This window comes from Mustela lutreola, chromosome 3 (assembly GCF_030435805.1).
Source record: "Mustela lutreola isolate mMusLut2 chromosome 3, mMusLut2.pri, whole genome shotgun sequence".
Taxonomy (NCBI): Eukaryota; Metazoa; Chordata; class Mammalia; order Carnivora; family Mustelidae; genus Mustela; species Mustela lutreola.
In genome coordinates, this window is record NC_081292.1 from 101,758,098 (window position 1) to 101,785,610 (window position 27,513).

The window sequence follows — 27,513 nt, forward strand, 5'->3', positions numbered from 1 at the left end:
ATTATGTTATGAACAAAACCTCCTGTAGGTAAGATTGCTTTCTCAGTTTCCAAAGCCTCCCATTGTCCTTTCAAAATTTTTGGACTTTCTGAACAACTGTTGTGTGCCAGGATTGTACTAGGTACCAGTGATTCTAAGACAAACAGAGAGGTCTAAACTTCACTGAAAATGGAGCCCTAGACACAGGGCAAATGGGTTTTGTAGAGGATCAGAAGACCACGGAAGACAGAATTCTAGGAAAAGGCACTCTGGAGGTCTTGGTCATGCTGCCCCAGTCCTGCTACTGTCTCCCCTTATAGGTGTTCTGTAGTACAATTAGAAGCAAAACTTGGGCCTAATACAAACCTCCTGGAAGACTCTATGTTAAAAAAAAATGTGCCCTCTTTTTCCCACAGTCTACTTCTGATGTGTCTGCTTCACAGAGCCCAGTTCTCCCCGTCTCTGCTTCTGTATTTTCCCATCCTTTCTTCCATATCTCTAATTTTCTTACGGAATATTCCATCAAACTAAGAAGCTTTCCTGAGGGGAGATGTCATGTGTTTGTCTAAGAAAAGTAGTCACCAGCCTGAAAACAGAATTCAAAGGTTGGCTATATTGACTTGTATTTTTCATTGAGTTCTCATGATTTATCTCCTGCTTCACCAGTGTGCACATGGTGCTCTCACCATTTCAAAAACAGTAGGTCTCCACAAGAGGCAAATCTCCATTTCAATACTTTGCATACCCTATATTCTCTGTTTGGAAAGTCTACTTATCTATATCTATTATGATTTGGACTCAACTCAGACATTACATCCTTTCCAAAGAATCCTTTGATGACCTCTCATCTTCTTTGAACCCCATCACACCAGCTTCCCCACCTATCAGGAAACCTTTCTTTCTGTATCTTTCTGCTCCAATACTTCTCTGTGGAGCTCTGCACAGCTCTCCATGGTGATGCCCACTGCTGGGCTACTGACTGCTCACCTGTGCACCTCCTGCCTCAAGGGCAGTCTCTGTGTCTTCCACTCTCACAGCTCCATCACCCAGTCTGTCATCTCACACAGGAGCAGAAGACCTGCTGACTTAAAGTAGGTGTACATGTTGCATTGACTTATTAAAAAAATGAAAAAAAAATTGGACCAAAAAAATGCTTAGAGAGAATAGTGTTTCTGGTGAAGTGAAAATATGAGACTGCCGATAGTTGTTGGGGTGGATCTAAGACAGAGGAAGGAGCACAGCATGAACAGCAAATTTGAGAGGGTGACAGAAGCTGACTTAGGCTTTGTGGTCTCCTGAATACAATCCAGGACCCTGAGTAGAGGTAAAACAATACAACACAACAAAAATAACAACAAAATTCTTTTCCTTCTTTTCTTGAACAAAATAGTGACTATGGGCCATTGCCCATAGTTTTTCACAGATGCATGCATCCCATTCAACAGATTTCTCCCTAAATCAAACTACAACATTTCCTTGTTGTTCAGATTAAAGAACCTAAAATATAACTTCTCTGCTCCACTGATAAGGAGCGATATTTTCTGAGAACTTTACTCCTTGTGAAAAATAATTGGTATTTATCACCAAGAACTTTACATTAAAAACTAACTACATAAGGAGCATTAAAAATGGCTCAACTATGGATGAATGGATAAGGAAAATGTGGTCCATATACACTATGGACTATTATGCCTCCTTCAGAAAGGATGAATACCCAACTTTTGTAGCAACATGGACGGGACTAGAAGAGATTATGCTGAGTGAAATAAGTCAGGCAGAAAGAGTCAGTTATCATATGGTTTCACTTATTTGTGGAGCATAACAAATAGCATGGAGGACATGGGGAGTTAGGAGAAGGGAGTTGGGGGAAATTAGAAGGGGAGGTGAACCATGAGAGACTATGGACTCTGAAAAACATTCCTAGGGGTTTGTAGTGGTGGGAGGGTGGGAGGTTGGGGGAACCAGGTAGTGGGTATTAGAGAGGGCACAGATTGCATGGAGCACTGGGTGTGGTATAAAAAACAACAAATACTGTTACGCTGAATAAATTTAAAAAATGATTAAAAAAAATGGCTCAACTACAAACTTCTTATAACAAAATGACATATGTGTCATTAACACATAAAACCAATAAGTGTAGCCTCCTGTTTGATCCAAATATTTGGTTCACATAGAAATGAGATAAAATAATTTCAGGGTTAAATTTATTCATTGAGATATCAGAAAGAAAAAATAGAAATATCATAGAATAATAGAAAGAAAAGAAAGTGTGAAACTCTTTTATTTTTTGAGAAAAGACACTGCTAATGAGTTTCTAAGACACTGTTAGCCAAGAAATAACCAGCATAAAAGGCATGTGTTAGGCCTTTTTTTTTTTCTTTTTTTCCCTTTACTCTTGGTTGATTTCTTGATTTTGGCTGAGAGAGGACAGGGTTAGAATACAACCAGGACTAATTACAACTCTTGGGGACTCTAGAATTGCAGTGCTAGGAGGGGATTTGTTCACCATAGAGTTCAAATATTTATTCATGTATTCTCATTCATTTTCAACTATCACTGATCACATTCCTACTAGGGCAGGCACCGTCCTATATCCTACAGACACAGTCACAAAAACACATGTCACCTCACTCCTAGTAGTCCAATTAGATGTGTTTGGTGACTTTATGGTGATGGACCAAGAAGAGTAAAGGATGTTGTAGGACAGTGGCAAGGGAAAGGGGGTGGGGTGGGCTGGAGAACTGAAGTCTGATTCTATTGAATTATTATTTTTTTTAATACGGAATACATTCAGTGTAAAACCTTTGAGCATTGGAAAAATGAGTGAGTGTGCATTACGTACAAATATATAGCTTAAAAACCTTTAAAAACATTAAAAACCTGTATCCTAAAAATCACCATCCTCATTAGTAATTGAATTCCACAGTGTACCTTACCCATCTTCTGTCAGTCCTTAAAATCAAGTCAACATTCAGTAGCTAGCTGCTCAGTCCACTGAAATGAACCCTGGAATAGTAGCAGCCAAGAATGTGTGGTTCCAGTTGCAAGACCAGTTAGTCATGTGGTCTTGGACGAATTATATTCCAAGGCTGTTATAGGCCAACCATACCTGCTCCACCTACACCCAAAGCACTGAATAAAGAAAAACAAACAGGCAAATGACAAACAACAAACAAATAAAACATAGTATTTCTGGGCTTTTTATATGATTGCCAGAGGTTAATTCAATACCCCTCACATCCCAATGGATTGGGTTCAGTTTAGGTGCAATCAATCTCTGTGACTACTATCAATGTTTTCCCTCTAGACACAAATATTTGCATGGAACTTTTACAGTGCTGGTGAGGGGATGAGAAGGTAGGGAAGTTCTAGAATTATCTTTAATGAAAAAATTTTTTTAAATTGTATTTACTTATCTGACAGAGAGAGATATCACAAGCAGGCAGAGAGGCAGACAGAGAGAGGGGAGGGGGGAAGCAGGTTCCCTGCTGAGCAGAGACAGAGAGCTCGATGAGGGGCTCGATCCCAGGACCCTGGGATCATGACCTGAGCTGAAGGCAGAGGCTTAACCCACTGAGCCACCCAGGGGCCCCAAGTTCTAGAATTATCTTAAGAATACAATGGGCACATCTGTCCTGAGCTCCAGGCCAAAAGACAGATTGCTTTGTTTGTCCTATTCTGGCTCTCATTTTACCCACTTTGAGGTATTCTGCTTCTTTGACTGTCTTCCTTATTCATCCTCACAAGGCTGTTGTTCCCTGAGATTATAATTTGTTCATCTTAGTGACCCTAGTTCCTCTAGCCCACAGCCTCCTTCTTCACATACCCCATTGTGCTATTCTGTCTGAATCTTACTCACCTCAAGAATTGATCTCCAGTTCTCTACTCTGATGATTTCAGGGCTACGCTACCTCCAAAGGCTCTCTCTTGATTTCCCTGTGGTGTTGCAAACACATTGTGTATCACCATGCATGCTTAGTTATTTGTTCTATGCATGCTTTACTCCTCAATTTGTATTAATCCTCTTGAAGTGAAAAAAATATACCTCAAGTGTTTTATCACCCATAGGACTTAGTACAGTGCCTTGCTGGTGGTCATAAGGAAACAGATATTTTTGACTGATGGCATGCCATTTAGAAACACCAGAAACTACTTTTTTGGTGTGTGGTTTATATTCATTTTTGATATTTCCATTTATAGATAAGAGTTTTTCAACTATAATGCAGAAAATAAAATAATTACAGTATGAAATGACTCCTCTACCATTGAAATACAATTCTATCAATGCCACTCTGGCTGTTTCCTGCTGAAGTGAATATGTCTTCTTTTTATTAGAATATCACTTTCTAAAAACTCTATAGTCTCCTAAAAGGATCTTTTTTTAATCCTTTTTTTCAATTAAGAGATTATATGAGAAAGCCTCATCTCTTTCCCTTAATACTATTGTTTAATGAGGACATGAAGCTACAGGGTTGCAAGAGTTTTCAAAGCATAAAGGAAGCAGCTTCACAAAAATAAACTTTTAGAACTGGCGCTTTAGATGGAACTTTAAATCTGGAGTGTTTATTCTCTATTTCTGAAAAAGAGAATAATTTGAAAATAGGGATAAAATATGTTCTTCCTTTAAATACATGAATGAATTACCAATCATCATTTTATTGCAATCATCTTTTTGTTAGTTGTACAAGAATAATGAATTGTTTCTCTTATGTGAGTAGAAGAATTAGCCTCTGTAAATGGAATGATTGCCCTTGTCAGAAACAAATCAATTTTCATAAGGACCCTTTTAAAGACCCTTTTAATAATTCAGTTTGGCTGAGCATTATAGAGGAAATTAATTAAATGGGAATGTATGAAACGTACCTAGTGCAGACATTGATCATCGTCATTATTACTACTACTACTACTGCTACTACTAATACAATTTAAAAATATAAAAAAATATCTAAAAATATTTAAATTTACTTAAAAATATACAGGGTGAAAAGGACGAGACCAAAAAAGAGTATTTACTATGATTCCATTTATGTAAGATTCTGGGAAATGTAAAGAAAGTTATACTGAGCAAAAGCAGATCACTGGTTCTCTAGGCATAGCTGCTAGAGTCATGTGTTACAAAGGGACATAAAGAAAACACTGGGGAGTGATAGATACATTCACTCCCTTGATGTTGGTGATGGTTTCACAGGTATACACATATGTCTAAACCTTATAAAATCATACACTCTAAATGTTCACACAAATATAGTGCATTTATTACACTCCAACAAAGCTATTAAATAGTACTCTTAAAAAATTTTCAATGATACTACATACAATTATTGGATTGTGACCATCTGCTCATAAACCCTAACCCTGCTGCCTGCACAATGGTCCCTGCTCAGATCCTCAAGCACTCTGGCTCACATTCTCTGTCCAAATCAAGTTGTGGCCCATTGGAGGCATTCTCTTCCCTTTATAAACTTCAGAGCCCTCACCCAGGCCCCTTTTCAATTCAAACCTGTTCTGAAGAAAGTATCAACATTATAATCAACACACACAAAAATTCAGAACCCAAAATATATCCCCCCCTGCCCACACACATACTTACTCTGTTTCAGTAGATATCAACCTGCTCAGTCAAAGGCATTGCATTACCTTACTAGACTGTCAGGCAATAGGATGGATGGAAAGGTTAGAGTGTAGTATCACATGATATACCACACTTAAGATCAACTCTGCTATGATCTTTGTCATACATTTATTCACTTATTCACTCATTTATTAATTTATGCAATATATGTTATTTAATACCTGTTATTCAACACCTAATAATGCCTGTAGCTTAGTCCTGAAAATTCAGACAGGAAGAAAATAATCTCCATCCATCTGCTTTCATAGAAGAAGAGGGCAACAAATAGATAAATATTTATAATATAATGTGAGTTATTTTACAAAAAGGTTCTAATGAAAGTCATTTCTTCATCCAAATGTGTCCTTTCCTGTTTTTCATTCACTACCCATCATTATACATTTTCTGTGGATATGTTTCTACATAGGATTTAGACTTGCTTTATGTTTTTATGATTTATAGGAAAGGAATATGGAAATTTCTGGTATAAGAATTTCAAGCACTCAATTCTTTTACAGAAGTCATAGAGGCTTTCTGGAGCAGATGATATTGCATGTGAACCTGCTATCTTCAATGCCACTTTCATTAACCTGTAATTGTGGTGGTGGTACTAACATGTTTTTCTTCCTCATAAGTGTACAGCTTCTAAATAAAGATCCCCATGTCAATATCCACATCACACATAAAGTTGCCCATATCACTAAATTATTTTACATTGATTCATATTACATTACTCACAAATTTCTAGGAACTTTAAGATGACTGGAAAATTGCTGAGTTTAGGGAAACAGAAAAAACAGAACAGCATATCATTTCTCACTTGGGTACAGACTTTAAGTATGGGAGGAACTGAAGTAACATTGATAAATATGAATCAGAAATGGCCATATACCTTCTTTTAACTTAGGTATGTTCTGGTTTGCCCAGCCAGAAAATACTAAAACTTTGTTTTTTGTAATTTGGCTAACCAGGTATAAAAAACATGCAAAATTATAGGCACGCTTACAAAAATATGATGATATGCCAAGCTTCTTTCTCAAGGCTCCAATTTGGTGAAATCTACTGTGAAGAAAAAAAAAATCAAAAGCTATGTCAAAAATTTACTATATTCATAACATCAAATGCAAATTTTCCAAAAAAAAGAAAGATCCAAAGTCAATAATCCAAGTTTCTACCTTAGGAAACTAGAAAAAGAAAAATGACTTAAATCTAAAGTGAGGGAAGAAAAACAAAATACAAAGAATTAGACAAAATCAATGAAATTGAAAATGGGAAATCACTAGAGAAAATCAATAATACAAAAGTTAGTTCTTTTTTGACAAACCATGAGACTGTGGACTCTGAAAAACAAACTGAGGGTTTTGGAGGGGAGGGTGGGTGAGAGGTTGAGGTTGGGTGAGCCTGATGGTGGGTATTAAGGAGGGTACATATTGCATGGAGCACTGGGTGTGGTGCATAAACAATGAATCTTGGAACACTGAAAAAAAATAAAGTAAAATGAAGTGAGAAAAAATGATTTTGGACAGACAAATAAGACAAATAAATAAAAATAAAAATATATATTTATTTATTCAAGAGATACATACAAGTCAGGGGAAGGGCAAAGGGAGAGACTTTTCAATCAGACTCTCTGTTGAGCACAGAGCACAACAAGGGGCTCAATCCCAGGATTCATGAGATCATGACCTGAACCAAAACCAAGAGTAAGTTGCCCAACCAACTGAGCCAGTTAGGCACTCCTCAAAAGCTAGTTCTTTCAAAATATCAATAAAATCAGTAAGCTACTGCCCAGGCTAAATTAATTAATTAATTTTAATCTTTTTTTTTCTCTTTTTAGAGTTTTCATTTTTAAGTAATCTTTACATCCAACATGTGGCTCCAACTCACAACACTGAGATAAAGAGTTACACACTCTACTGACTAAGCCAGCGTGGTGCTCCAGGCTGAATTCCTTAAAAGGTAAGAGAGCACAAATTATTAATATGAGAAAGGAAAGAATGAATCAATACCAATTCCATGAAAATTAAGAGTATAATAAAGGAATACTATGAACAACTGTTTGTCCACAAACCTGGTGAAGTGGACCAGTTCCTTAAAAAACACAAACTTCCAAAATGCATAAAAGAAGAAATAGATGATGTGAATAAGCCTATACCTATTAAATGTATTGAATCAATAATTGATAACTTTCAGAAACAGAAAGCACAAGGCTTACATGGTAAAATGGCAAATTCTATCATACATTAAGGAAGAATTATATCAACTTTCTATATTCTCTTTCAGAAGATATAAGCAGAGAGAATATTTCCCAACTTGTTTTATGAGGATGGGATTACCCTAACCACAAAATCAGATAGATATTATAAGAAAACTATAGACCAATATATCTCATAAACATAAATGCAAGAATTCATAATAAAATATTAGCAAATTTATTCCAAAAAAGTATATAAAGAACTATACACCATGGCCAGTTACATAAGGCTGGTTCAACATCTGAAAATCAACTAAGGTAATTCATCACATCAATAATCTGGATGAAGAAAATCACATGAGCATACCAATAGATGCAGAAAAGTATTTAAAAAATTTCTCTACCTATTCATGATAAAAAACTCAGTAAACTATAAATAAAGGGGAACTTTCTTAACTTGAAAGAATTTATTTCCAAAAAGCTATAGCTAATATCATACTTAGTTTTGAGAAACTTGAACCTTCTCCACTATGATCAGATACAAGACTAGGATGTTCCCTCTAACCACTCTTTCTTAACATTACTTTGGAAGTTCTTGCCAATGAAATAAGGCAAGAAAGAAAAACAAGATGTGTACAGATTGGGAAAGAAAGAAAACTGCCTTTGTTGTTTGATGACATGATCATCTACATAGAAATTTGGAAGAATTAACTAAAAAACTGGAATTAACAAGCAATTAATTATAGCAAGGTTACAGGATATAAAGCAAATATACAAAAATATTTTGCTTTCCTATATGACAATAATATGGAATTTAAATTTAAAAACACAGTATCGATTATGTTAGTACCCCCAGAATGAAGTTGTTAGCTATAAATCTAACAAAATGTACAAAATCTATATTAGTAAATCTACAGAACTCTAATGAATGCAATCAAATAACTAAATAAATGGAGAGATATCTATGTTCATTGAAAGGAAGACTCAATGTTTGCAAAATGCCAGTTTTTCCCAATTTGATCTATAAAGTCAATGTAATTCCAAACAAAATCCCAGCAAGGGGTTTTATGGATACCAACAAACTGATTCTAAAGTTTGTGTGAAGAGACAGGAAGCACAGGATAGCCAACGGAATTTTGAAGGAGAACAAAGTTAGAAGACTAATGTTACTAAGACTTCCTATGAAGCTATAAGAATTGAGAATTTGGTATTGGCAAAATATTAGACAAATAGATAAATGGAACAGAACACAGAGGATAGAAATAGACCAACATAAAAACAGAAAAGTGACCTTTGAACAAGAGAGCAAAGGGAATTTCTTCAACAAATGGTGCTGTAAAAATTGGAGCAATAGGAACTCTCCAACCTGGTGGAAATGAAAACTAGTATAGTAGTTTGAAAGACATTTTGGTGTTTCTTACAAAACAAGACTTCCTTACCATACAATTTAGCAATTGTATTTCTTGATATACTCAAAGGAGTTGAAAGTTTATGTTCACAAAAAACTCTGAATATAATTGTTTATAGATTTTTTTAGTCCTGATTGCCAAAAATTAGAAGCAACCAAGATGGCTTCCAGTGGGTGAATGGATAAACATATAGTGGTACATCCAGACATTGGAATATTATTCAGCACTAAAAAGAAATGAGCTATCAAGCCATGAAAATGAATGGAAGAATATTAAATGCATGCTTTAATCAAAATAAAAAAAGAGCCAATCTGAGAAGACTACTACTTGGTATGAATCCAAGTATATGACATTATGAAAAAGCAATACAAGACAGAAAGTAAAAAGATCAGTAGTTGTCAGGGAGAAGGGGTAGGGACATAAATAGGTGGAGCACAAAAGATTTTTAGGGCAGCGAAAATAACCTGTATGATATTATAATGACAAATGTAGATTATTATTTATTTGTCCTAACTGAAAAAATGCACAATACCAAGTTTGAGTCATAATGTAAACTATGGACTTTGGGTGATTATGATGTGCCAGTGTTCGTTGATCAATTGTAACAAATGTACCAGTCTGGTGAGAGACATTAACACTGGGGGAAGCTGTGTATGTGTGGGGTGGATGCAGGCATATATAGGAAATAGCTAAATTTTGCTTTATAAAGAAAATTCTCTAAAATTCCAATTACACGCTATATATTTCAGAATATTTGGAATTTCTAGTTGTGGCACATTTTATGTGGATATTTAGGCCTTTGTTCATGCTACTTAGAAGAAAGATTGTTTCCCAGTGGCATTGCTGAAAGTTTTTTTAAGGGCACAATGTGAAACTCTTTTCTTTCCCCATGATTCTGCCTCATATATTCTTCTAATAAAGAATGTTGTGAAGTATTTTCTGGTTTTATTTTTTCCTCCTCCTGTGGCTGCTGTGGGCATAAGCACTCTTGACACTGATCTCATTTCAGAGGTGCCCTGTCCTAAGGCTTCTAATCAGCACAGAGCTGTCAGTTTAAATTCCCCAAGAAAGTCTCCTATGTTAGGGTCTTGTTGTAAGAAATGGCAGCAGGAAATGGAGAGCTCAAAAAAAGAGACATACTATATTTCAGACTCATCAAGGAATCATTTTCCAATCCAAATCTCTCATCAGGTGGCCTGGTAATTTCTCATGGGTTCCTGTAGTGTCCATTACTATGTGACCCCTTATTTAGGTTTCAGTTTCAATTTGATTTTCCATATAAAACAACAAAAAAAGTGATGACACAATCCAGAAAGAGTATAACTATAGTACTGAGAGGAGAAAAAAGCATGTCCCTTTATGTATTTTATTTCTATATTGCCTTCTTATCTCATTGTTTATTATCTATTACCGAAGGTAGTTAAACACTTAAACTACTTAAATAATTATTTGAAAACCAAATATAAAACCTATGCATGACACCAGCTTAAAGTCACAGTCCCTGCTTTCCTTATTTTGATGGGCTTAAGATCCACTGAGAAGAAATACACTCACACACACACACACACACACACACACACGTATATAAAATGTATAATGAAGTCAAAGTTGTGAAAGGTGCCAAGTTCTCTATTCAGTATAAACATTCTTATTAATTCAGTGGATGGAGCTCATAGAAAATGCCCCTTCTTCCACTTCAAATAATATAAAATAAAAAATTGGGAAGAATAAACCTTAAAAATGAATTTAAACAAATATAATTGATATAACTATGCTTCAAAACAAATATTGTAACTATGCTGAAAGAAAAGAGGAATAACACAAGTAGGTTTTGAATACAGTGTTTTGACTATATGCCCTAGACTAAAGACAAAAATAACTAAACAAATAGTGCACTCTAGTTAGTAAGCTCTTTTTTTAATATTGTGAGTTGGCTGTTCCACAAATACCTTCTGTGTATTACAGATTTGAGCAAAAACTTAAATATGAGGGGAATGTGAACTGAAAACTTACAATATGCTGGGGATGCAAGTAAAATTAATGATATGAAGTTGAATTGGATTTGAAGGTCATAGCATGATTTTAGATAGGTATAAGGATACAGAGATATAAAAATATTGATAACTGTCCATCCATCTATATTTCCTAGATCCATTGGATTTAGAAGACTAGCACACTACAATTTATAAAAGACTAAAATCCCACATCTAGGCTTCTAAACACTTCTTTCAATTAAAAGAAATTAGAATTTCTTGGGATTCTTATAATTTTTAAAATCTGATTTCAGATCTAGGACAGAGAAAGTCCAAAATGTCTTGTTGCTCAAGAAATATGGAACATCTCAAGTGGTGGGGACTCATCATGAGGATAGGAGTTCAATTGAAGGAGCTCTCTGTGGCCTAATGTGGTCAATTCAGCCATCAAAGTAGATAATGATAGCTAGACTATAAGTCACTTAATGTAATGAAAATATATGTGTACATTCTTATATAAACAGAAAATAGCTTCAAACAAAGACATCAACATATACTAAAACTAACTGATGCATGGTCTCATAGTAACCTCCTACAAAGTACCCATTAATTTCAAAGGGAAGAATGGCAAATTTTTTACTGGAATCCTGTTAAACACCATCTTTAAGTTAACATCACAAGTGATGTGGCAAACTGACATTGTATGTTTCCTGATGCAATTCACTGAGAATAAAATGGTATTATTTCTTTGGAATTCCTACCAAAAGTACATAAACAAATATAGTCATGGGAAAACTTCAGATGTTAAAGAAATTCAGGGATATCCTGTGAAATAATTGGGTTGCACAGTTCAAAAATAAAATTACATTAGTAAATGGCACAGGTAGAAATCAGATTTCAAAATATCAAGGAGTGAAGATAGAGAAAAATTTTATTCACTCATTTATCAGATGAGTAAGATTTTTTTAAAAAGTAACTGAACAAAGGCAAGAAGGTAAAAGGAGTTTTGCTTGGTTTGCTTTTGTATTGTGTTACACATAGAACACTTGAACCTATCTCTACTTGGGTCTATGAGACTAATAATACATTACTTGCTTAAGGTAAAAAGTCTTTTAGCTAGTCCTTAAAATGGAAAATGTAATGAAATAGACTCTATTAGTCAAGTTTTCTTTATGTTATGCTACAGTATTAACAATCTCCAATTCACAAGATGCTATGACATAAAAAGTCTGGAATCTCATTCATCCTATATGTCTGCCATTGTGGGTCTCCTGTGGCTCTGCTCCACACGAGTTTTTCATTCTGAGATCCACATTAAAGAAGAAGCATCTTTCAGGGACATTGCAGTTCTAGGGCCTATGAGAATGGAAACCGAGTGGAACCACATAGAGGCTCCCAGAGGTCCTCCTAAGCAGTGGCACCTGCCACTTCTGCTCTCTTTCCATTAATCAAAGTAAATTACATGCACAAACATGGCATCCAGTCAGGAAATAATTAGGGACAAATATTGCTGAACTGTTGACTTTTTCTAAGTACAAATGTATGAAATATTCATGGTAGTTAATTTGAAAATCAGGAAAAAATGTTAAGGATGAAAACAAAGAAGCTTAAGCATTCATGCAATATTGTTGCTAACACGATCTTGGTTCTTTTCCTTTCATTTTCTGTCTCCATATACACATATTTACACAAATAACATATACACATTTATAAAGGATCAAATTATACACATAAATTTATATCTAACTCTTTGTATGCAAAATTATATTTGTAAAACACTTGATAGGTCCTTTATGTATTTATAAAGATAATTTAAAATAGATGCACAGTAATCTACCATAGTGATATGAAGCTATTCATTAACATTTTTAAAATCTGAATACCAAGACTATTTCAAATATTCTTCTTTAAAATAATGTTATGATAAACAATTTTGTGTTTGCATTTTAATTTTTCTATATGATTATTTCTTTTTTGTTGTTGTTTTGTTATGTTAGTCACCATAAAATACATCACTAGTTTTTAATGCAGTGTTCCAAGATTCATTGTTTATGTACAACTTCCAGTACTCCATGCAATACATGCCCTCCTTAATACCCACCACCAGGCTCACCCATCCCCCTCATCCTCCTCCCCTGTAAAACTCTCAGATTGTTTCTCAGAGTCCACAGTCTCTGATGGTTCATCTTCCTTCCTGATTTATTCCAATTCACTTTCCCTTTCCTTCTGCTAATGTCCTCCATGTTATTCCTTATGCTCCACAAGTAAGTAAAATCATATGATAATTGACTTTCTCTGCTTGACTTATTTCACTCAGCATAATTTCCTCCAGTTTCACCCATGTTGATGCAAAAGTTGTGTATTCATCCTTTCTGATGGCTGAATAATATCTCATTGTACATATAGACCACATTTTCTTTATCCATTCATCTATTGAAGAACATCTTGGCTCTTTCCACAGTTTGGCTATGGTGGACATTGCTGCTATGAACAGTAGAGTATATATAGCCCTTATTTTCACTACATCTGTATCTTTGGGGTAAATATTCAATAGTGCAATTGCTGTGTCATAGAGTAGCTCTATTTTTAATTTTCTGAGGAATCTCCACACTGTTTTCAAAAGTGACTGCACCAATTTGCATTCCCACCAACAGTGTAAGTGGGTTCCCCTCTCACCACATCCTCTCCAACATTTGTTGTTTCCTGCCTTGTTAATCTTTGCCATTCTAAATGGTGGAAGGTGATATCTCAATGTGGTTTTGATTTGAATTTCCCTAATGGCCAATGATGATGTATATGATTATTTCTTGAGAATTAATGAATACATACTTCTATTTGAAGTTTTTCTGATGCACATTTCTAGATGGATTTTCAGAAAAAAAAATTGCCCAATTTATTATGTCTTTGTTCCCAGACCTGCTACTGTATCCATTTTTCTGAGGCTAAATAAGTTCCATTGTACAGCATTCCTTAGTTAAAATACCCATGGTCTCTGAGATGAGACCAGGTGGGGATACTCAGCTCCTCCTCTACTGGGATTATCCATACACACAGACACCAATACTTCTCCCCTTTTTTTTTTTTTAAAGATTTTATTTATTTGACAGAGAGAAATCACAAGTAGACGGAGAGGCAGGCAGAGAGAGAGAGGGAAGCAGGCTCCCTGCTGAGCAGAGAGCCCAATGCGGGACTCGATCCCAGGACCCTGAGATCATGACCTGAGCCGAAGGCAGTGGCTTAACCCACTGAGCCACCCAGGCGCCCCAATACTTCTCCCTTTAAATGAACTTCAGTCTTTGTATTTTCTTAGACATAAAAAGTATCTTGTCTTTAAAAAGTATTTGCTTTTGTTTGTCTTAAAATATCCATTCAAGCTTTGAAATGTTAGAGTCCTCCACACCTCATGTACTTCAATAAATGAGAAATGTGTATGCAGAAGTCCCTCAACATGTTTGATGAATCTAGTGATGAATCTAGTGATGAATCTAGTGATGGCACAATAGTAAAGAACATGCTTCATTACCTCTGACTATCCAAGAGGCATCCAAAGGCACATGAGATCTAGTATCTCCTCCCACAACCATCTGTTAAGTAAGCAGCAGAAAAGGAGAAAAAGGAAGTGTATAATATTCTCCCAGTTCTTCATTCTCCCAAAACAAACTGCCCTAGAACTCCCCTTCCTGCTGTGATTATTGATCTCACTCATAAAAAAACATTTGAGTGATCCAGGCAGTGCATGCTGCTATTCACTATAAGAAAGGATTTCTTTCCTGAAACTAATTGGCCATAACAGGAGAAAAGAGATGTTATCAGAGGCCAGGGTCATAATACTAACTTTCAAATTAGGTACTTGAAGGACATGACACATATTTGGTTCATTAAATTATTTGTGCATGACTGTCTTCAGGAATCTCCCTTCTCCAAAAATACTACACAACAAAGTTCAGATTTGACGAGGCTAGTATACTCAGCACATCTCATCAAAAAGTATAAGTTTTCGTTTTATTCAGTGCCCTGTAACTCTCATTGGGATTTATGGATACTTAGTGTAACACTTGTCCAGTGGGATAAAAGTTGGGTGGTTGTTTTCACAGGATAACCTTCTAAAGAATTGCTTTTGTTTTTCTTTGACCTTTGTCAGTGACTAGAGAATGATATATATGATTGACTACCACTCTCCTGCCCACTTAAGGAAATAAATTTATTTTTAAGGAAATATATTTAATCTCTATTTCTATTCATAATAACTAAAGAGGAAAAATAGTCAGACTTTGAGTCTCTATATTAAGATCTATTTGCCCCTTTCTTCTTTACTTTTTATACTGGCTTCCATTCCCTGAAATGTATTTTTCTATCTTTGGGGCTTGGATAATTCCTTATCTCTACTTTTAATCAGGTGTGCATCACCTCTCATTGCCCAGTACGTTTAGGCATCCTTTTCTGTCTGCTGCACTATCCTGTTTGTAATTCTATCAAAACATTTATCAAGCTGTTTTGGCAGAGATCATGTCCTGTTCACTTGCATACCTCAATATACTGGCTTAGATTCGAGCAAAGACATGGTTCTAAGAATCAGTGTGCTGGGGCACCTGGGTGGCTCAGGTGGTTAAGCTGCTGCCTTCGGCTCAGGTCATGATCTCAGGGTCCTGGGATTGAGTCCCACATCGGGCTCTCTGCTCAGCAGGGGGCCTGCTTCCCTTCCTCTCTCTGTGATCTCTTCCCTTCCTCTCTCCTACTGTGATCTCTCTGTCAAATAAATAAATAAAATCTTAAAAAATAAAAAGAATCAGTGTGCTTATGGTCACTTATTAAATGGCTAAAAATAAATAAATAAAAATAAAGATGCCATATGTCAACACTCACACCCTGGACATTCAGATTTTTATATACTGAATGGGACTCAAGTATCCAAGAGTCTGTAATTTATGAAACATCACATGGAAAGAACATGCTATATGGTCAAGTTGGAATAACATAGCAAGCACATAACAGGTATATATGGAATGACTGATAATGTCTGGGTCGGGTACAAATTTGGTCCACACCTGTCTAAGTTACCAGTAAGATACTAGGTTGGACATGAACTTGTATCTTCCAGGTAGTTTAAAGATGCGACATTGAAAAGCATGTATTTGTAAAACATGGAGCTGGCTTAGGTGGAAACTTAACCCATCCTGTTGGTTCATTGCTTGGGTGGTTTAATGTAGGGAATTTGACTAGAATGAATAGCCCAGACATAGAAGGCAAGATAAAGAGAGAAGGAAATTAAGAATTTTAGTTTATTTTACCTGCAAAGTTTATTTAGTTTATTTTACCTGAATTCCTTCTTATATCCATGGACATTTTAGGTCTTCCTCTTTTAGAACTGGTTAAATGACAAAAAATATTGGATTTTTGTGTATATTTTTCTTATGTTTGATTGGAAAGATTTGGTTTGATTCCAAAATGAATTAGAGTTAGAAATACCTCCATCATGTTAAAGCAAACACTTTTATGATGAATTAAACTATAACTGTTGAAAAAAGAAATGCAAAGACTTGCATCTAGGAAATACAAAGCAATGAATGTCTGCTGAAGTCCCAAGGGAAGATATGACAATGAGTCCAGTCTTCAGTGGCAAAGGGAGATGACGTTACCAGAAAAATAAAACTATTTATAATTAATCCATCACATATTGTTTCTCCTCAGTTAAAACATTTACACATATTCCCCCCACCACATTCTTAATATAACAGGTATGTATTCTTTGTCTTCATAATTTCAGTGCTCAACATGGCCTAACAATACTCAGGCTCAATGCATATTTCTAGACATTATTTCTAAAAATAGCAAGCTACATTCGTATTGCATGGAGCACTGGACGTGGAGCATAAACAACGAATTTTGGAACACTGAAAAAAATAAAATAAAATTTAAAGAAAACAACAAAGAGGCCTCTTTGTAAATGATTTTTCTTATGAAGATTGTCACCCTACATGGGTTATTCTTGTTAAATTTGAGTTGGCAAAAAGAAGAGGAATGATAAACTATAGAAAAAGGAGTAAGTAGGAAAGAGAGAGGGAAAAAAAGAGATAATAGAAAGAAATCAAGAAGCGTTGAGAGGAGCAGGGAAATCTGGAGTGAGAGAGTCATGGAGAGGGAAAGCAAGGAGAGATGGGAGAGAACAATAGCTGATACAGTGACAGGTACAGGGGCAGAAAGGAGGGAGCCAGGCACCAATAGTAAGAAGAAGACTGAATACTCCAAACACCAGAATTTCTCCCCAGATTCTATAAAACACATGAGTTATGGTATCTCTAATCATTATTAAAACAGAATCTAGAAACAATTGAAGAAAAGTAAAATTGGAGTAAATACAAAGGTATGGGGCATGCATAATTACGTGTGTATTGAAGAATCATCTCCAATTTCCAGCTTGCTGTTTTTGTTCCTTTTTTTTTTCTTCTTCTTCTAAATATTTGGATATCTTCCAACCAAACTTGGAAAATAAAGCCTGGGAAACAGGTTTGAATGAATTGCAAACACATCATTTTTTGCTAATTTACTAAAATAGCACATTTACAACTAAAATGAGAGAAAATGGTTAAAGGCAAAAAATGGAGATATATTTCCATGGCCCTCTGAGCATTTCAGCCTGTGTATAATCAGCTCACATTCAAGAGGAAACAGTGTTCAGCTATTTAGTTGACTATTTCTTGAAAATCTTGGTTATTTTGTATTTTTTTTTCTTAACATAGACTTCAGGCTGCCCTAATTAAATAAGAGAAGTTTTATTATCAGCAAAGATGGCATTAGACCTAAGGCAACTTCAGATGATAGAGTTGTTTTTCTTCATTTGGGAAAAGTTAGAGTAGGGCTAGAGGAAAAGAAGGAATTGACATTTTTCTTAAAGACATCAAGGAGACTTTCAAAAATACTACTCCAAGCACCAGGGCTCCTGGAGAACAAAAGCACGAGTTCAATGTTTAGGTCTCCTTCAGTCTATCACCTAATTTTTAAAGTGCCCCAAATTCACCTAACTTCAGGAAATCAACCCATCAACCACATTGAAATCAGTGGTTGTCATGGTGAGAATATTCCTGGAATTATTTCCAGGACCTTTTTAGGTCACAGCAGCAAAATTGTTCACAGACAACAACTAAATGTTTCAGCATGAACAGCCTTGAAGACTCTTTGGATCATAAAATATTAGATTTAAAGGAAATTTTAGAAATTATTTCCTCATCTCTCCTGAGAGTCATTTAAACATGGGGATATGGTGACCCAGAGTAAAAGAGAGACTTTTCCCAGGTCCCTGGAAGTTGGTGATCTGACTAGGACTACTCATGTCTTCCAACCTTCACTCCCTTTTCATGCTTTCAGACTGACTAAAAGAGGAACACAAAACAGACAAAGCAGCTTTCCAACATTGAGGCTGTCTTTCTTGGACATAGACCAGAAGAGTGTCTAAAAGATGACTTTCTTTTTATATTTCAAAAGGCCAAAGGAAATCAATTCTTCAGGTCTATATGGTGTCCCCAGTGTGTCCAAATAGGCAGTTTTCCCCCTTTCTTTGAGTTTCCTCCAACTGGTTCTGTATCATAATATTTCATATGGCTGATGCAATGAATTCTGACCTTTTGGAGGTCTGTTTTGAAAAGGAATGTGAGACAGGAAGAGGCAGCAAACAATAAATAAATAAATTTCTGAGAAGTGGTTCTCTATCTCCCCCTTTATATCTGTTAAAACTTCTTCATTTTCTCTCTTATTAAAAACAGTAGCACACACTTTATCCTGTCTTTCCTCTTCAATTCTATCAAATGCCTTCTCAAAATGAGTTAGATCAGAGTGACCGAGATTTGGAATTGATTTATGAAAATCATCCTTTAGAAAATGTGCTCCAAAAATGTAACAAAGAAGAAAAGTCTGTGGTACACATCTGTCCTTGTATTCACATCAATAAACGTTCACGAGGGTACACTTTGTGCCAGGAGCTCTGCTAGAAGCTGAGAGTACAAATTGTACTTCTGCTCATTGTCAGCTATGTAAGTTCTTTGGGCTTCAATAACTGTAAAATAGGTTAATGATATTTCTTTCATAGAGTTATGAGGATTAAAGATGCCAATATTTTAATTTATTCCATTTCAGGGCTTTTGTTTTGTTTTTGTTGTTGTTTGTTTGTTTCTTGTTTTGTTTTTTTGTACTTTCTTGCTATCCAGCTTTGTTCCAATGGGTCATGTTGCAATGGCCATGTTCATGAGTCTTCACCTATCTGCACAAATTAGAAGATGTCTGGTTACATATATTAACACATGTTTTATTGAGGATAATGAGTATTATTTGATTCCATGGAGAGTGAGGATATGGCTGGGATTTGCAGAGTTTCTTATAGGAGGTGACAGCTAATTCAAATGAATACTGTGACATGAATGAAAGAATTAAATTCTGGTGTAATCAAGCAGGGTGGGGGGCGCATCTCAGCCTGTGCTATCATAGAAAAGATTTGAAGTATAGAAGAATCTAGAGACTAAGACCTCGTATTGCCAAGCTCCCAAAGATGATAAACTGGAGACAGCATGGAACTGGCTTTAGTCAGTCAATGTATTCTGGTAAATGTTTAACAACTAGCCCTCTGGGGAAAAATAAATAAATGAATAAATGAATAAATAAATAAATAAATATAAAAACACTGATTTATAACATTTTCTTTAGTATAAATCATTCCACCAAGGCCAATTTTGAACTACCTGTGTAAGGTTACTCAGTGTGGATTTGGGTATAGAGGCACCCACCCTTTCCTGTAGAACCTGTTGGGCCCTGCTCAGGCATATCACTATGGCATTGTCACACTGCCTCTCCCTCTGAATTTGGTAAATTAATGAACTCAATGCTTCTACTCCTCAGTTTCATGAACTGTGGAGACTATGAAACCTACCTGGGCTATCAACAGAAAGGCTATGTTAGTGAACAACATAGTTATTTTGCATATAATAGAAATTCAAAAACATACCTTTTTCTCCTTAATTGAAATCAAGATTTCATAAATTTTCTGGGTACCCAGAGTAGGAAATGTTGGCATCAAGGCAGAATAATACCAGAAAAACGGAACAGACTTCCAAGGATTCACAATCAGTTATCTAAGTGGCCTTTTTGACTTTAATTTGTATTTGAACAGAAAGCACCCCAGCAGAGGCTCTTTAGTTTGATGTGTCTTTACATAGGATTGTTTCACCTACCAAGGCAGTAGAATATTCTCTCAGGGCAAGGACCTCATGGCTTTCTTTCTTAAAAGGCTGCAAATATTAAGTCCATAACCCATGCCTTTGAATGACTGATTAACTGGCTTGGAAAACACATCATATATACTAAGAAAAATAACTTATTTCTGGATTTGTTTATTTTTCACTTATTTTAAACTGAGACTGTTCCATGCAGACATTAGTAACAAAGAGCTGTCCATATCCTGGGCTGCTTATGCAGCTATGCTGGGATCCTTACTTTGCTTCAACTTTGCTTTTGCTCCATTTCCATTGTATTGTTTTCTCTTATACTGTATTGTTTTCTCTTACTAGAGTCTCCCGTTCTCATCCTAGATTGCCCTCGAAAATGCATATCTAAAAAAAAACCTCTCTAGGGGCGCCTGGGTGGCTCAGTGGGTTAAGCCTCTGGCTTCAGCTCAGGTCATGGTCTCAGGGTCCTGGGATAGAGCCCCGCATGGGGCTCTCTGCTCAGTAGGGAGCCTGCTTCCCTTCCTCTCTCTCTCTGTCTGCCTCTCTGCCTACTTGTGATCTCTGTCAAATAAATAAAATCTTTAAAAAAAATTTAAAAAAAACTCTCTAGATTTGATCTATGTCATTCTCTTGTGAGGAGTGGGCTTGACACAGTCTGACTTTCCATTTCTTACTGTTCTTAACCAGTTTGAGTACAATGCTTAAAATATTTCAATGAGCTGCTAGAATAATATCCAACAGGCTTTTTTTTTTTTAATATTATGTTAGTCACCATACAGGACATCATTAGTTTCTTATGTAGTATTCCATGATTCATTGTTTGTATATAACACTAGATTTTGGATATGTGTGCCAATCATATAATTTCAATCAAAACCCTGTAAGATAGAAGTTATCAAATTTATTTTACATAATTTAGAACTAAGGTTCTGAGAGAGTAATCTCTTAAGTTTGCACAGATATGGTTAGCCAAATCTATAATATTCAGCCTCATCTTGTCTTCCTTTTCTTTCCTGCACACTGCAAACTGGCAGTATATACATACATACATAATTAATAATGGCTACTACATTGCAGTCACTAAATTAGATGATGAGTAGATAAAGTTGAAAGCAGGGCTCTTTTTTCAGTCTTTATTTCTTCTTGATCTTTAATCTTTTACACTTTTCACAATTGTGTCTTTGTCAAGACATTCAATTTCCTTGGCTTCTCTAACCTAGTCTCTCCTTGTTTCTTTCTATGATTTTGGTTCCTCTTTGACCTTCTTCCCCTTTATAATGGGTTCCTAATGTTGCAACCTAGGTTTTCTCTTCTTATGTACTCTTCCTCTAAGCAATATCATACCACATCCATAGCTTCCATTACCACATCTACAGCTTCCATTATCATTTGTTGTGGACTGAATTGTGTCCCCCATCAAGTTAATATGTTGAAGTCCTAACCCGTTCCCCAATACCTCTGAATATGGCTATTTTTGGAGATATGAATTTTAAAGAGCTAATTAAGATAAAATGAAGTGAGCTGGGTGGGTCCTAATCCAATAAGATTTGTGTCCATGTAAGAATATGGGTTAGGATGCAGACATGTCCAGTGGAAAAAACTACATAAAGACAGCTGAAGCTGGCAACCTGCCAACTAAGGACAGAGACATCAGAAGAAACTGATCCTGCCAGCACTTGAATCTTGGATTTCTGGACTCTAAAACTATGAAGACATGATTCTGTTGTTTAAGCCCCCCAGTCAGTGGTATGTTATGTCAGGCTTACCAGACTAATATATCCTACTTACACGTGTCTGATACCCAAAATTATGTTTCTGAACCAGCTCTCATACCTGAACATTTTTTTTTATTTTTAAGATTTATTTATTTACTTATTTGATAGACAGAGATTACCAGTAGGCACAGAGAGAGAGAGAGGAGGAAGCAGACTCCCTCCTGAGCAGAGAGCCCAATGCGGGGCTCAATCCCAGGACCCCGGGATCATGACCTGAGCCAAAAGCAGAGGTTTTAACCCACTGAACCACCCACGTGCCCCTCATGCCTGAACCCTTGATCTAGTTATACTACTGTGAGATATCACTTCTTGGATATTTGAAAGGAACATCTGCAAAAAAATGGCTAATCTCTCTTACTAAAATATAGTCATATTTCCAGTATTTTATCTCAGCAACTATGTAGCCACAAACCAGTTTTATACAACCATGTCCTTTACTCTCATATATATTACATGGTCCAAAACTGTTGATCTTCCTTCCTAAATACCTATTGAATCCCACATCTCTCTGGTGTATGGCCTTAGCAAGCTAACCCTGGAAAACACAAACAGGTAGATAAAACACAAGGGGGGATGAACATAGAGACAGGGGCAAGACTAAGCATTCAATATGAGTGTAGTTAGCACATTTATTTCAAAAAGTCAATTCTGGGAATTAATTCTTAGAAATTTGTCCCCTGTCCCACAAGACTCTGAAAGATTGAATCAGCATTACCACTGTTGTCAAGTTCATGTCATTCCAATGTCTCCTCCACCACTCTGTATATCACATTTAAATACAAGAATCTTTAGTAAGCCCTATATAGTGGTTCTTAATTGGAGGTGTTAGTCTGACTTTGCAGATGTTTCAAAATATGGGAAGGGGGCACATTTAGCTGGGCCTTGGATCCTGGCTTTTGGTAGATAAATGCCAAACATTTTCCAGTTCAGGCGATAACTCAACCCAATGACACCTTATTGATAGGAGAATAATAGAAGATTAGGAATATTTTAGACATATCACTTTAGGTCTTCCTTCTTGGTCCTCTTTTCTGCTCCAGTGATATTCCCTCCCTTTTCCTTTTTACCAAGGGAATTCCTATCCAACTTTCAGAAGTTGGTAAGTTTTTACTTCACAGGAAAGTCTTGACCTCTCTAAATATAGCAATTTATGTACTCATAGCACTGTGTGCTCACAGTTTTAGAGCTAGATATTTATAGTTTTATAGCTAGATATTTATTCATGTGATCATTTGATATATGTCTGTTTTGTCCAAAAGTCTGTATAGCTCCAAATGGACAAGAATTGCTTTTGATTTTGGTAACAATGGTATCCCTGGCACCTGATAATACCAGGAAAATGGAGGCACTTGTTAAGTGATTATTGAATGTGCAAATGAATGGGTATATGAATGGTATAGCCCCTGATCTTGAGGGACCTGATGCACGGCTGAAAATAGGAAGCAGAGCATGTGATGAAGCACCTTAGAGAGGCTTGTGGGCAGAGGAGAGACACTTATATCAGTCTTGGCACAGTGAGTGCATTCTGCTGAGAGAAGAGCTAGATGGAAGATTTCACATAGACATGTATTTTAGTCCCTGGAATCCCCTGGAGTAAAATTTTCTTTTGGAAAGGAAACACTTGAGGTTTCAAAGAGAAGCCTGTTTCAACCCTATGTCTTGCAGGGCTCCCAAATGAACTCACTGGAAACAACATGTACTTATCTGTGGAAGGGCTGGAACAACCATGTGGAATTTTGCTTTTTCTTTGCTTCCACAACAAAGGTCTAGGGGTCCCTCAGAGAACAAAGGAAGAAGGTAGCCAAAGGCTGGTCAGGCTCTGGTCAGAACAGGCTTCAGAGCTGGAGAGTGAAAGTTCAGAGAAATATGGAAAAGAAAAATCAAAGCAACTGGATATGAAGAGCAGGGAATAAAAGCAGAGTCAGCTTTAAAATTATTCCCCATGGTTGAGAGAAAAAGTCTACTTCTCTCATTTGCAAAGAAACCTGGGGCAGACAGACACCTTGGGATATTCATTATTTCTTTAAATCTTTAATTGGGCACTTCAAAAGATCACAATTAAGCTTTTTTTTTTTTTTTTCTTATTAAACATTTGTTTTAATGGGCCTCAAAATTCTGTGACAGATTTTTGGTCAAGTTGTTTCCATTTAAAAGTACTGATTTGGGGGCGCCTGGGTGGCTCAGTGGGTTAAGCTGCTGCCTTCGGCTCAGGTCATGATCTCAGGATCCTGGGATCGAGTCCCACATCGGGCTCTCTGCTCAGCAGGGAGCCTGCTTCCTCCTCTCTCTCTCTCTCTCTCTGCCTGCCTCTCTGCCTACTTGTGATCTCTCTCTGTCAAATAAATAAATAAAATCTTAAAAAAAAAAGTACTGATTTTAAAAACTAATAACTTAAAACTGCCACACACACACACAAACAAATGGTCCACAAAACATTCTCCTTTCCTTCTGAAGGTTTTACGATGCATTTGTTATCATTAACCAGTCTTTTACTATTAAACTTAAATGGCCAATTGACACAAACAGTTCTGAGACTGTTCTTCCACCACTGATTAAGACTGGGGTGGCAGGTATTGGGGATAATATTCATTTAGCCTTCTGAGCTTTCTGGGCAGACTTGGTGACCTTGCCAGCTCCAGCTGCCTTCTTGTCCACTGCTTTGATGACACCCACAGCAACCATCTGTCTCGTGTCACAAACCGTGAAACAGCCCAGAGGAAGATAGTCAGAGAAGCTCTCAACACACATGGGCTTTCCAGGAACCATATCAACAATGGCAGCATCAGCAGATTTCAAGAACTTGGGACCATCTTCCAGCTTTTTTCCAGAACGACGATCTATCTTCTCCTTCAGCTTAGCAAACTTACAAGCAATGTGAGCTGTGTGATAATCCAGCACAGGTGCATATCCAGCACTAATTTGGCCTGGATTGTTCAGGATAATCACCTGAGCTGTGAAGCCAGCTGCTTCCATTGGTGGGTCATTTTTGCTGTCACCAGCCACATTGCCACAACGAACATCTTTGACAGATACGTTCTTGACATTGAAGCTCACATTGTCCCCAGGAAGAGCCTCACTCAAAGCTTCATGGTGCATTTCAACAGACTTGACTTCAGTTGTAACATTGACTGGAGCAAAAGTGACCATCATGCCAGGCTTAAGAACACCAGTCTCCACTCGGCCCACAGGGACAGTACCAATACCACCAATTTTGTAGACGTCCTGGAGAGGCAGACACAAGGGCTTGTCAGTTGGACAAGTTGGTGGCAGAATGCAATGCAGAGCTTCAAGCAGTGTGGTTCCACTGGCATTCCCATCTTTACGGGTGACTTTCCATCCCTTGAACCAAGGCATATTAGCACTTGGCTCCAGCATGTTGTCACCATTTCAACCAGAAATTGGCACAAATGCTACTATGTCAGGGTTGTAGCCAATTTTCTTAATGTAGGTGCTGACTTCCTTAACGATTTCCTCGTATCTCTTCTGGCTGTAGGGTGGCTCAGTGGAATCCATTTTGTCAACACCAACAATTAGTTGTTTTACGCCCAGTGTGTAAGCCAGAAGGGCATGCTCACAGGTCTTCCCGTTTTTGGAGATACCTGCTTCAAATTCACCAACACCAGCAGCAACAATCAGGACAGCACAGTCAGCCTGAGATGTGCCTGTAATCATGTTTTTGATAAAGTCTCTGTGTCCTGGAGCATCAATGATGGTACATAATACTTGCTGGTCTCGAATTTCCACAGGGAGATATCAATGGTGATACCATGTTCACATTCAGCTTTCAGTTTATCCAAGACCCAGGCATACTTTAAGGAGCCTTTTCCCATCTCAGCAGCCTCCTTCTCGAATTTTTCTATAGTTCTTTTGTCGATCCCACCACATTTGTAGATCAGATGACCAGTAGTGGTAGTCTTGCCCGAATCTACGTGTCCGATGACAACAATGTTGATATGAGTCTTTTCCTTCCCCATTCTGGTTTAGGATGAGCGGTGGTTTTCACGACACCTGTGTTCTGGCAGCAAACCCGTTGCGAAAAACCACAATTAAGCTTTTTAAAAATATAAAGTTTAAGTTGAAAGGAATCCATGGAGACCATGGCTACTGAATCTTCTGGGGTTATCAAGTGGCCTTATTAAAAGCAGGAGGAGGTGATGGTACAAAGACAGTTTCCTGAGTCATTGGTTAAAGGAAGCATCCCAACTTTCCTCCCTCTGCTAATGGGCCAAGAATGAAGAAGGACAAGGAGAGGCAGGAGACTCTATTCAACTCTAATTTCACTTTGGAGATGAACTCTGAAGCAACATTATTCCAAATGCCTCTGAAAATAAAAATCAAGGAAATCATGATCCGTGCCTCTGTGCTTGCCTCTGGACTTGAGTCCTTCCTATAACGCATAAGTTTTCTGTGAATTGGCTCATCCACTCTTACTTTCAGGATCTAGACAGCTCACACGTAACACTGGCCATGACTGCCAAGGCCTTAGCTTCCCAATATCCTGATCAATGCCCTGCCCTGTGCTGGAAACTCTGTCTTGCTCCTGATCTGATACCATGCTGTCAGCCTCTGCTCTGGTGCTCCGTAGCTACTGTTTGTTTTTATAACAGCTATTTTTTCTCCCTGCCTTTGAGTCCCACTAATTCTCACAATCAGGAGCACCCATTTCCGTTCTAGTGTATAAACCTCTTCCAGCCCTGACAAGGCAAAGGCCAATGAAGGAATTTTAGTCCAGCTGATTAGAATTCCAACACTGTCTTGCTTGCTGTACACTGTGTTTGTTGTGTCTTTTAACCTCTCACATCTGTTGTACTTGTATGCTCCTCAATGTAACCAAGCCCACAATGAGTGTTCTAGGGCTCCTCTTCCCACCCAGTGGTCTAGAGCAGGTAGGGCAGAAGTTCTGTATTGTTGTTAAAATATTTTTTAGATTAAAATTCCCAATTCTGAGCTCAGCAATCATCACTTGCTCAGAATCTTCTTGAATCTTTGTTGGGACTTCCACTGTTTTCTGAGGCCTGGCATTGTGCTCTACACAGGCAGTCAGTGCAGCCTGATGTCAGAGCCCCATTACACTGAATCGCATCTTTCCTGGATATCCTCTCAAGGGACTCCAAAAGCCTCTTTGATCCCCACCTACAAGCCTAGTGTTCCCATTATGTGGTTTTCCAACATGCCTGATGTAACTTGAGTATCTTTATGATCAAAGCTCTGGCACTTACTGGGTTTCTAAGGGATATTTTTTGGCTCTATACAGGAATAGGTGAATATTTGGATAGTCTAATTCTACTCCTTGTCTCTAGCTTTTTTCTCCAGTTTTGTTTTATCTTGGTTAGCCTGTTATGTTGTCATCTATCTATATAATT

General features: G+C 37.0%; 1 pseudogene; it reads right to left on the reverse strand.

The window, feature by feature from the left end:
- Positions 1 to 24,735: 24,735 nt before the first annotated feature.
- Positions 24,736 to 26,195, reverse strand: LOC131826904 (elongation factor 1-alpha 1-like; annotated as a pseudogene).
- Between the last annotated feature and the right edge of the window lie 1,318 nt (positions 26,196 to 27,513).